Raw genomic sequence first — 13,133 nt, 5'->3', positions numbered from 1 at the left:
GCCTCCGTAGCGCAATGGTATGCGCGGTGAATTTACAAAACTCCTGGATTCGAACCTCGGCTGAACTGATTGAGGTTGTCTTAATGTGTCAAGGTCTGGCAGGTGGGAGGCTTGGGCAGTGACCAGTTACCACCCTATTGGCAAAGGCGTACCGCCAAGCGATTTAGCGTTTCGGTGCGTCTTTTTCCGGATTTTCATCCTATTCCTAACAAGTTAGCCCGCTTCTATCTTAGATTGCATCATCACCTTATCATCTGCAGGGTTATTATGTATCTCGGTGCACCATTCAAATAATGAGTCACTACATCGTTTTCAATCATATTTTCGTATATGCAATCATCTAACATTGTATTTTCAACGAAATAACATAATTATTTTAATTTTATGTAAAGTGACAGTAATAAAGAAGTGGTAGTAAGATTATTTCAACGAAAAACCGTTATTAACCGTGAAATAATCATGTTAGATGATCGTAAAACGAAAAAAACTGCCATTTCAGATAAAATGACGTATTCAAGATCATTTCGTTGAAATAACCATGTTAAATGATCACAACAACTACGAAAATACGATGAAAAACGATGTAGTGACTTATTATTTGAATGGTACACCGAATTACATAATAACCCTGCTGGTGAGAATGTAGTCAATGGCTAGCTCGTAAAGTAATAAATTAAAAAAAAATCGCAGGATTCGAATCCACGACTACCGTAATAGCCGTTAACTCTAACCAGAGACTAGGCCAGCGAGGCGACACATAACTGGCACACAGTAAGTACGCAGATACAGATAGTCACAGATAGACGGTAATCCCATCTATATATCTTGTCAAGATATGATCACCACCGAGGTCGAGGCGATGCTACTCGAGCGAGCATCCATACGTGCTATGAATGTTGCATTTTAAAGGGTTAACTAGGTATAAGAGCCGTGATAGCCCAGTGGATATGACCTCTGCCTCCGATTCCGGTAAATGGGTTCGAATCCCGTCCGTCATTTTAAGAAATTAAATATCACGTGTCTCAAACGGTGAAGGTAAAATATCATGAGTAAATCTGTATATTAGAGAATTTTCTTAATTCTCTGCGTGTGTGAAGTCTGCCAATCCAAAGACTATTGGCCTAACCCCTCTCATTCTGAGAGGAGACTCGAGCTCAGCAGTGAGCCGAATATGGGTTGATAACGACGACAAAATACTCGCAATTGCACGTTGTAGTGTCAACATCTCCTGAGGATGCTCAGGTTTCAAAATATTGTGTTCAGCATTGATTTTCTTATTTTTGTAATCCACTTTTGAAGCTTCTGCTAAAACTACTAAGTATATATTTTTGGCTATTTCTATAAAATACTACATTTTACTTATGAAATGTTGACAACCCTATGTACTACTGACCTCACCTATACACGTGAGCGTAGATACGTGATCCGAATCAAGTTTAAATCGACCACTACGTTCATACTCCGTAGTACTTTTATTACTAAAGTGGCCAACGAGCGGTGTCGATGTGTCGTCAGCCACTGACGATCAAATAAACTCGCAAGCCATCGATATTAAAAAGTGGATGCAAAATCAGCGTCCAAAAAACGTGAAATTTTCTACATGATTGTGCGTTTTTATTGTAAGAGGTCAATGTCACAAGCAGATAAAACTGATCGTGTGTTGATGAGGTGAACACACGATCAGTTTTATCGGACGTCAAGTTAGCGCTGCAGGCATGTGGGTGATGTGGGCTTATCGGATGTGAGTGGCTAGCATGACGAAGGTCGAAGGCAGAGATATAGGTTGGCAAATTCGTTCGTATATAACGGGGAAGATGCCTCGCTCGCACGACTTCACACCCGCGCAGTCCTTTCCCCCCGTCGCCCGCATATCATGGGAATGTCATCAACAGACTTGCCAAGCTTCAGTTATTTAGTCGTCTAATATGTCTAATAAAAGTTTAATTTAACTGCATTAAGCTGCCTTTTATCTAGATCAATGTTTCCTAGATGTACCTTGGGTAGGGGTAGGGTAGGGGTAGAGCTAGTTACGGGTAGTTGAAAGTTTACTTTGACTTTCACGCGGACGAAGTCGCGGGCATCCGCTAGTAATAACTATAATTAAGTTGTTCTTAAATTAATTAAAATAAATTCGATTAAAAAGCTTAAATCAATAAGATATAAGTAATATACTTTGAAATAAATAACTTATGAAACGACACGCGTTTTCTACCTTCATTTCTAATTTGTTTCTTAGTAAACAGAGGGCCTAGTGGCAGTTTGATACTGTTACTGTCACGTAACGTAAACGCGAATTTCTAAGGAATTGAAACAGCGCCATCCAGTGGCACTACTGCACAACTGTTTCAATTCCATATACATTTGCATTTACGTCAACGTGATAGTAACAGTATGAAAATATTGAAAACTCTCACTAGGCACACTGAACACATCGAGTAAGGCTGTGGTATAGGCAACTTGTCAATGTGTCAAAGTGAACATTATCTATCATTTGTTTCTTATCAGTAATAAATAACAAATTATTAAATGCCGGATCTAAAACCATTGTCTTCTCGTGATGAGCATCTTAAGCCAACTGAGCCCAACGTTCATTAGCGAAAACTTAAAATATGAGGTTTAAACAGAGCCGAGACAAAAGCATGGAGAGTATTAATCGATACCTTCGAGGATACCTATACAAACATTCCTCTTTCATTTCATGGCGCATAAATTTTAATCTATCAAAATAATGCGAGTCTGTTCTTTGCATCTGGCGCTGCGTTTATGGTCGGTGATACAGATAAAATACACATAATCGGCTCGTAAATTCATGTGGTAGGTATCAAGGTATGTGCTAGAGCAAAGATAGCCCAGTGGATATACCTCTACCTCCTATTCTGGAAGCTGTAGGTTTGAATCCGGTCTGGGGCATGCACCTTCAACTTTACTCTCTACTTTTCTGTATTCTCTGCGTGTGTGAAGTCTGCTAATCCGCATTGGGCCAGCGTGGTGTGGATTCCACGCACAACGGTCTCGAGCCGCCAGCATCCAGCGGCTCCTTGCAACCCGCTTGATATCCTCGGTCCACCTACTGGGGGGTCAAACAACACTGCGCTTTCCGGTGCGGGGTCGCCATACCAACACCGTGGGAATCCAATGTTTGTGTGTACATACTCGTACACAATTGGGATGATGACTAGGTTTGAATATTAATGAACTATAGTATGCGCATTATCATCTGAGTCGTCCGGTCATAAAAGTCAAAAAAGATAGGAATGTGCAGCGCGCCTACCTGCGCACCCTAATTATCGATAAACGGCTACCTGCGCACGTGCTAATGATGAGTCAATAATGATTTGGACGATTCTGATTGGTCGGTTTCTAATGTAATTGCATTGCGTATTTTTTTTGCTATAAATGTGTTTACTGCAATTAAATAAATACATTCATGTGTTACTCGTTGCGCACTATGGATACTAATATATAATACATTTGGCAGAAGACGAAGATTCTGATGATGAAGACTCAGATGAAGATTAATTTTATTTAGTTAATAATTATATAATATGAAATATGTATTATATTAAATCAAATATTGTTAATTTTTTTAATTTTGTGAACAAGATACGATAATAAACTTTACTTATCGATAATATGTCTTTCATTGTTACACCCTTCACTAGACGGCTCCATAAGACCCATAAGTGCAAGCGAGATAGATATAGAGAAATGATTTATGGCCCTAAGACTCAGTTGTTAATGCTATTAGTATAGCTGACGTTTTACCCGCGTGGTTCCCGTTCCCGTAGGAATACGGGGATAATTTATAGCCTATAGCCTTCCTCGATAAATAAGCTATCTAACACTGAAAGAAATTTTCAAATCAAACCAGTAGTTCCTGACATTAGCGCGTTCAAATCAAACAAACAAACAAACTCTTCAGCTTTATAATATTAGTATAGATTCAGGATAATAAGGTCAATATTAACTTATTAATAAATAAAAAACAAAGATTGTCGGGCTGTTTGTAATTTTTTTTTTATTCTTTACAAGTTGTCCTTGACTACAATCTCACCTGATAAGTGATGATGCAATCTAAGATGGAAGCGGGCTAACTTGTTAGGAGTAGGTTGAAAATCCACACTTCTTTTAATTTCTACACGACATCGTACCGGAACGCTAAATCGCTTAGCCGGTAGGGTGGTTAGATGGCCTCCCACCAGCTAGAACTGGACCAATTAAGAAAACCTCAATCAGCCCAGGCTGGGATTCAACCTGGACCTTTGTCCATCGCCAAGGATGCTGTCAAAATTCAACTGTTGAGTTTATTGCCATCTCTTTTTAGTAGAACCTGCCTTCCAAACTGGTGGTAGAGATTCTACAACCAGCAAAAGAGCTAGTAAACTAAATCAAGTTGAAATAACGAAAAACGAATTATGAATGATTTTTTTTTCTAAACTTTCTTGTTACCCTACCGTGATAGCTCAGTGGATATGAGCTCTGAGAGGAGACTCGAGCTCAGCAGTGCAGAGCTTATCGTAGTCGGTAAATAAATAAAGTAATGTCGTAAACGAATTATAAAGACTCTTAAGCGATTATAATCCTTAACTCTACATTGTTAGCGTTCAAATTTACTTGTACAGCTTGTTACGTGCCATGCGGATCAATTGGCTTTACCTTTTATTTCCTCAACGTTTGCGAATTAGTGCCAAGAAATGAGAAAAATGAAAGCTCTAGATAGTCGAAGGTTCATTTTATTAGGGTTCCGTAGTCAACAACAAGGAACCCTTATAGTTTTCGCTATGTCTGTCTGTCCACGGTTAAGCTCGACTCTTTGTATAAAACTATAATTTGAATATAATACTTTGACGGCCTCCGGCGCAGTGGTATGCGCAGTGGACTTACCAGACGGAGGTCCTGGGTTCGCTCCCCGGCTGGGTTGATTGAGGTTTTCTTAATTGGTCCAGTAGGGGTTATTATGTAACTCGGTGTACCATTCAAGTAAGCAGTCACTACATCGTTTTTCATCGTATTTTCGTTTTTATGATAATTTAAAATAGTTATTTCAACGGAATAAGCTTGACTGCACTATTTTACATTAAGTGCTAATGTTTTTTTGTTTCTACGATCATCTAACATGATTATTTCAACGAAATTACGTCAATACCAGTTTTTTGTTAAAATAACGCTACTATCTGCCACTACTACTTTAATAATGTTATTTTATGTAAAATTGTGTCATTTCGTTGAAAACATAATGTTAAATTGTTGCAAAAACGAAAATACGATAAAAAAAACGATGTAGTGACTGATTGACCAGTAGGGTTATTAATTATTAATAACCCTGCTGGTCCGGCTGGTGGGAGGCTTCGGTCGTTAGGACTCTATTGAAGAGAAAAGAAGAAAGAAAGAAACAAGAAAGAAGTAAACCACAGTGGTTTATGTGGTGGCACATTGGTCCCAGACATGTCATCAGAACCACGGCAAGCTATCAGTCAGTTTCTAGCGGGGAATCGAATCCCAGTCCTTATTGTTATAAATTTCAGCAAACCACTGCGCCATAGGTAGTAAAATACGTATCTTAAGTGTTAGTTCTCATCAGTTTATGTTGGTTCGTATCGTGTAGATAAAGGCAACGTTCCTTTGACTCAAGTGTTGATACCTTATCAGTTATAATCAATAGAACAGAAACAATACAAAGTTCCGTGGATAGTATTTGTTTATAGTAAAATATAATTCCTCATTGGTCCCGTGGTTACGGACGATGAGGTCCAGGGATCGAATCCCAGGTCAGGCCACCAGAAAAATACGTTATTGGGATTTTTCTTATAAGGAAAATTTTATTAACAGCCTGGAGTTGGGTAATCGGCTGTGTTGGTTCACCCCGTCTTCGTCCTTCGCCTCTGAGAGCACGAAAAGCCGTCAGTCCTGAGACTGATCTCTCACCGGTCGTGTCTGCCGTCCCATCGGACTATGAGAGTGAGGGAATAGAGAATGCACCTATGCTCTGTAATATCTCTTGCGTACATGGTTAATTTCAACATGAAATAGGCTGCCGTCGCCGAAAAAGAACGATTTAATCGCAAGCATATTATTATTACTTATAGTGAATTACAAAATTAAGCTTAAAAACTATAACACGACTACGTAAAAAGGGATATAAAGAGAACGAAGACAATTTCAGATTGAAATAAAGAAATGCGTAGAAACAAAAATGGTCATGGTAGAGCCGTGTGTACTTAGGTTCTCGGAGCCGATGTTGTATGGGCATTCCCCATTTAACTTAATTGACCAGTTGCCGTGATTACATAAATTTAAATCAAGTTTTATAAGAAATCCTTAACTTTTAATAATTAATATCGACATTATTTCAGACCCTTATGCCATGTACCATATAAAATTAATATTTTTTATATAATATTAAATTTGACATGAGCCAACTACCCTATTAGTTCAGTAGATTCGGAGAAACTTGTCTGTTATAGACGGACATTCGGACACTTCAATGATCTTACAAGGGTTCCGTTTTACTACGTGCATATGTTCGGAACCCTAAAAAAATCCATTATTCTGTAAGGCTGAACCCTACACGTGCAATGGAGGCAATTAATCCGAGTGGGTATACCTGTAACGTGCTCCTATTAATTTGCAAAGGTCAAGTCAATCGAACGACGAGCTCGAGTTAAATCAATTAACCCGTTAGAGGTAAGTTATTTTAACTGGATATTCTCGTAAACATAGAATATTGATTTTCATTATTGCCAACCCCGCGGTTTTAACCACATAGTTCTCGTTCTGCGAAAAAACGGTGATAAAATTATAACATATGTTATACCTTGATAATGTAGTTTCCATTGGTAAAAGAATTTTCACAATTAAGGGTAATCCCCACTCCTACACTCTAGATTGCCCCTGCGGCAGATGTGTGAGTAGGGCCTTTAAAAATCACTGCCTTCTGTATTCGACCCTTGATCCAACAGCTAAGTGAAAGCTTCTTAAGATGTTGGTCGAAGCTTTTCGCTATAAGACCATTGACTGAAACAACTATCGGAACAATTATTGACGCAACATAACATTAATTATTTATCTCAATTCAAACAATGCACAATGGCCGGTAGATGTTAAATAAGGAAAAACAATAGGTGCGATATTTCGCACGCTGGCTAAAGTCTACGATTATCAAAACAATGTAAAGTTAGGGAAAAATAAATCTTATTACCTATGCTATAAAGATTAAAATTATTGTCTGTGGTTTACCGATATTCTGGATGTACTGGACCGATTTTTATTCTGTTTCAGGTAGATTATTTTCAAAAATGGTAGCTATAACTTAAGTATGACCAATCGAAATTAAATAAAACAGACTTTAAACCATAAACGTACCCATAAAACTAAAAAGCGAAAAATAACATTATCTACCTACTGGTTACTTTGAAGTCAGTCAATCGAGCCTGTTTAATATTAGTGCGTTTTTTGTAAAAAAAAAAAAACCGTGTTATAGACCCCGTAAACGATAAAACTTTTCGTAAAATCAAACGTATTTTTTTCAAATCAAACATTGTCAAATAAAGTTTGACAAGCATATTTGATCGTTAACAGGGTGCCTCAGTACTTCTTGCTTGCAGAGGCTTCTTGAGGTTCCACCTGGACCACTTTGTGAACCATCACTAACTGGTCCAGGTGGATCCCCAAGGGTCCCCACGGGAGATTCAACAGGGGTCTAGGGGTCACTTTTTTCATTCAACTTTGCTTTTTTACATCCACTCACAGCACAAAGAATTAATTAATTTTCACTTTTTATCGAAAACTGATAATTTTGTTGTTTGGATCTGAACCGCAACGTAAGTTTCCATAGTTACATATTAATAATATAAGCATTTTTTTCCTATTTTGGGAAATGGAAGGGGGCTGTAGCTCCAGAGGTCCACCGCCAGCTAGATTTTGCAAGTGGTCTATGAGAAAATAAAGTTTGGGAACATCTGGTCTAGAGCTTTGCAGCTTCTAAACTTTAGAAGCTGCAAAGCTCTAGACCAGAGGTTCCCAAACTTTCTTTCTTTCGAATATAAACGAATGGACCGATGCGATTTTATTTGTTTGACCGCTGACGTATTTGAGATGGTTGTTATCTGTAGCTACTATGATGATTAGATTAACCAATCCAAAGATATTGGTGATTTTCTTTCATGATGGAAAGAATTTCAAATAGCCGTTATTCTATATTTATTGCAGACAGTCGGTAGTATTCAAAATTTCCATTTTTAACTTCATAGATTATGAATGAGAAGAGTGATAGAAGATTCATACTATAGAGAGCCCCATTAATTGTAACCAAACATAAATTAGCTGGTTGATTTAGAGTCCCTAGTCAGAGTCCGCCAGCGAATTCCTATAAACACAGTGTAGCACACAGATATAAGAAGTAACAAAAGCGTTAGCTTTTAGCGTTCTCTGTTCTATGGTGTAGCATGTTAGCGAAGACGGTCTAGTCTGGACCTTTCTATAAAGGCTTACGCTTCGATTACTAACAAAATGTATGACAATGACATACGATCGACAACTGATCACGTGACCTGTACCAAATGTCATTCCTATACATTTTTATAATTTCGAAGCTTAGGGTTTGTAGAAAGAGATTCGACGTGCCACTTGGCTACAGGCGGCACATAGATTCTCTTTCTACGATCGTTAACTCTTCGAAAACTAGAAAAATGTATGGGAATGACATTTGCTATTGACAGGTCACGTGATCAAGATCGGTCTTTCCCATACATATGTCTAGTTTTCGAAGCGTTTGCGACTTTCCGACCGTAGAAAGAGAATCACTATCACTTGGCTACAGGGGCTGATCTGATAGTAGGTTTCGTAAGTGATAGGTATAGCAGTCACCATACCATCAATATATTACTTACTAAGGAGTTATAAAGGAAGAACAAAGAAAAATAATTAAATTTTCCGGTATCCCGTTGATGGTCAAATATGTTTGAAAAACTTGCTCGTTACTTGCCTTGTATCTTGTTAAAGCTGTGGATAATACACAGCTACAAGCTATAGATATACCTAGTTTATCAGCTTTTTTATAGACTTTTTATGTATTTCCTAAGCGCGGGAGATATCACAAATCCGCTGCTGTTATAGTCACTTACTCGTAGGTACAGAAAATCGTTCACAGGAAATCGTTTAGTCCGGTCTTCACTCTTAATCTACGGCCATGGTTAATAAAGGACGGTAGAAGATATATTTTGGATTGAAGCCGTTTTCAAGAGCATGCAGTTGTCTTTTGTATGACTTCACGAAGACCGACTCTACATTTTATCTCGCGCCCTACACGAGGGTCAGTCAAATAACATATAAGCAATTACATAATGCAAACCTCAACTCATTTTGAGCGCAAATACATTAAACATCTTACTCTATGTAGGTACTCACTTTTCCCGAAAAATATGTATGTATCACCGATACCGTCGTGTTCGTGTTGTTTTCCGATATTGTGGTGCTTTGTTGAGGCGAAATGACGTCACAGGTGCCAATAAACAATACACAGGGGGGATTTTATTGTTTCACACACGGTTTTATTTAAGATTTTGCGTTGTTAGGTCACACGGATGGGGCAGCGCCGGTGCGGCATGCGTTCTCCCCCTACGGTGGTCGGAGGCAGACTGAACTGAAGGCTTTAGCTGAGGTGAACCGGGCCAATCGTGAGCGCCCCCCTCCCGCACCTCATTCCCCGCGCCCGCCCAGGCACGCGGACTGCAAACGATACGCACAGATTAGATAATTTCGGCAAAGTGCAGACAGGACACGGTGGTGAGATTAAACTAATCTCAAATCTTCATAAATATGTTGTGCTAAAATCGTTCGCACTCATGAAACCATAATTAATTTTCACAGTAATTGTTAGGCTTCTCGCCATTAAAATCGTAATGTGTAAGGCACGTCACTCACTCGGCACTAGGCCCCGAGCACGAATAGTGGCTGCATAGTGCACTCTTCAATGACCAGATACTTACTGAAGACATCATAATATTATGAAAGACGTGTTGCGTCGAAGTTCCCAACTGGCAGACCCGGCCCGCACGACTGGTCGTCGTTGTTCTTAGCAGATACTAACTACCAGACTAATCTTTTTACACTAAGAGGTTCTCGATTTTTCGGGATGAGAGTTTTCGCTTTTATAAAAGACTAGCAAACGCCCCGCGGTTTCATGCTCGTATTCAGTTTTATGACGGTCTATATGGCGCAGTGGATTTACAAGACGGAGGTCCTGGGTGCGATCCCCGGCTGGGCTGGGATCTGGTGGGAGGCTCAGGCCGTGGCTAGTTACCACTCTACCGGCAACAATGTACCGCCAAGCAATTTAGCGTTCCGGTACGATGTCGTGTAGAAACCGAAAGGGGTGTGGATTTTCATCCTACTCCTAACAAATTAGCCCGTTTCCATTTTAGATTGCGTCATCACTTACCTTCAGGTTCCCGTGGAAATACGGGGGTAAAACTTAGCCTATGACACTCGCAAATTACATGGCTATCTATTGGTAAAAGAAAAATTGGGCCAGTAGATCTAGAGATTACCCCTACAATCTCCCAAACCTTAAAACTCTATAATTATTTACAACAATTACTCGCGTGGTTTCCGTTCCCGTAGGAATATGAAAAGAGAATGTTTGCCTTATTTTTTAAAATATGACCAACATTCCCGTTGGTCATATTTTAAAAAATAAGGCAAACATTCTCTTTTTTTACAATAATAAAAAAAAACTGAGAAGAATACCTAGGAGTAGCAAAAAACGGAGGAGATTTTTTTCTTTTAACCTGAAAGCTTAAAAATACTGTAGTATTTACCAAAAGCCAATAATATGATTCAGGTAATTTCCATAATATTTCTGCTCAAACAAACTATGTTACCTTGGCTAAAATGTAGGGCTTTTACTTGAAGTGAGAGTTTCTTAAGGAAGGGTAAACCGCTTCGTACACGTAACGCGTTACGGCGCAATTCTGTTTGGTTTCCCTTTTTCTCAAGTATACGGCATCAGGTTTAAGTTATAACCGACCGACCCATTTAGAGTTTTTTTTTAATCTTACAGTTATCTCACCAGAGTAGAGTTATTGAGCCTTTAATTGAAACTTCATTTAGCAAAATTTTCTATGGTGGAAAACAAGTACATATATGTATAGATACAAATATACCTATATACAGTTGTTATGTCGGAAAATTCAACTTAGAAATGCAAACGAGAAAGCTGACGTGGGTAGACCCTTGAAAAGTTTAACTTCAAATTCTCGACCATGATATCCTATGTGCATTTTTCGCCATCTTAAAAAAGAGTTGAATTTTTTTTTTTAATAACTGAGTTTTCCGTTCCGTTGTATAGGAAAATTGTGACCAAACTTTTTTGTTGCTATTTGTACGCTCTACAATTAAGGTTTCTTACATTTTTCACCTATCGCTCATCGTTATTGGATTGGAATAACAGATTTCACGTGATCCCTCACGTGAAATCTGTTGGACTTCACTAGGGGACTTGACGTGTCTGCCATTCGTTTTATCTATGTACGTAAGCTCTTAAAATTTTTGATCATGCTTAAAAGTACCTTATATTTATTTACAGCATACCTACCATCAACTATAATAGCGACTCAACTGCAGACCTAAACTGAACTGCTTCGATTTTTCGTACCACGAAGTCCTATATCCGACCAATTGATGCTGTAGCGAAAAATAACCTAAACTGAGTCGCTAACAAAATCCATTCATACGGTTTCTCGTACTATGAAGTCATCTTGTAACCTAAACTGAATCGTTAAGCTGTCAAACTGAGCCGACCAAATAAAGTTACTTATATTGTGGCTGGAACTGAATCGTTTTCAGGTATTTTACTTATGATTGATTAAAAATTAATAAATTAGTATTACTTTTGGTAAATAAATAATTTCTGGAAGCTTGTAGTGATGTTTGATAAATAATACTTTGCGATTTTATGAAAAACGATAGTGAAATAAATAGTAAGTACGCGTAAACAAAGACGACGCTTCATTTGGGAACAAAAGGATCCTTTGTTTGATTTATAGTGGATGTCTATAGAAATGGTGCTAATTTAATAAGCCGTATGTGCGTAAACAAAAAAGTGCGTAATGTGGTGCAGTGGATTTAGTAAAGTAATTAAAATGCAATGCGTGTAGCAGGTAAGTGCAGTGTATTAATAAAAAATAGGTACGTTGTGCTTTCTGTGCCAGACAAAAGTTTCATAAAATAATATATTAAAACAACTTTTTGACAAAATATTAGGGTCATTTGCAGCCAAATGTTCTGGCTTGAGAAGTGTAAACATAGATGTGGCGAACTACCTCTAAGTCTCGTGTTTCTCTATAAAAAATACCACTTAAAATTCTTGTATTGAAGTGGTAGGTAGGTACTTCTGTCAGTCCACCTACACTGCGTAATAAATCGTAACTTATATTATACTAACAGCATATATTGTTTGTTAAGTAATTTAACTGTAATATTTAAGATAAACTAACAATTTAAAGTTAAAACCAAAATAAATTCAAAGTTCGCGCTTTTCTTTTGACTTTTTGTAGCGTTGTCTCTCTCAAACATATTGCTATTCAACCGCAGATCAGAGACAAATGTCGATCATTCATTCACAATAGACGATTCAAATGCTATTCAGTTTAGGAGATGTCATGGTACGAATTAGCGTCGGATTTGGATCGCTAGGTTAAAGTTGATAGTAGCCCTCGTGCTTGTAGGCTTGTACTACTGTTTGATTCATGTAGACAAATTGTTAATTATATCATTTGACTGTGAAATAGATTATAAATATGACTGTGAGTTTGTTTATTGGTCACGCCTAAGCCACTAAACCGCTACCTATAAGTATAAAAAAAATACATCCGCGGAAAGCTAAATTTACATAATATAATTATCATCGAGTAATCATCATCATCATCATCATTCATCATCACCCATATTCGGCTCACTGTTGAGCACGAGTTTCCTCCGAGGCCTTAGTGCCTTGTCAGACACCTAGTAGTTCTCTATGATAGAAGGGACGTATGAAATCAATATGGGTGGTTAGTATACGTATCTACCCTCTGAGGGATCGTACATTTGTAAGCTGATATATTTTATACCTCCCTCGCGGTAAGTAGCTACAT

General features: G+C 38.2%; 1 protein-coding gene across 2 annotated transcripts in view; it reads right to left on the bottom strand.

Annotated features, from left to right (window-relative positions):
• LOC112052409 (cGMP-specific 3',5'-cyclic phosphodiesterase) overlaps positions 1–9,851 on the bottom strand; it is a 75,630-nt gene extending 65,779 nt beyond the window's left edge. For both annotated transcript variants that reach the window (XM_024091465.2, XM_024091464.2), the window contains exon 1: positions 9,406–9,851. The gene's annotated coding sequence lies outside the window, so the exon portion shown is untranslated. The remainder of the gene's footprint in view (positions 1–9,405) is intronic.
• Positions 9,852–13,133: the final 3,282 nt, after the last annotated feature.

Source organism: Bicyclus anynana, chromosome 24 (assembly GCF_947172395.1).
Source record: "Bicyclus anynana chromosome 24, ilBicAnyn1.1, whole genome shotgun sequence".
Lineage (NCBI taxonomy): Eukaryota > Metazoa > Arthropoda > Insecta > Lepidoptera > Nymphalidae > Bicyclus > Bicyclus anynana.
This window is presented reverse-complemented; position numbering and strand designations above follow the sequence as displayed.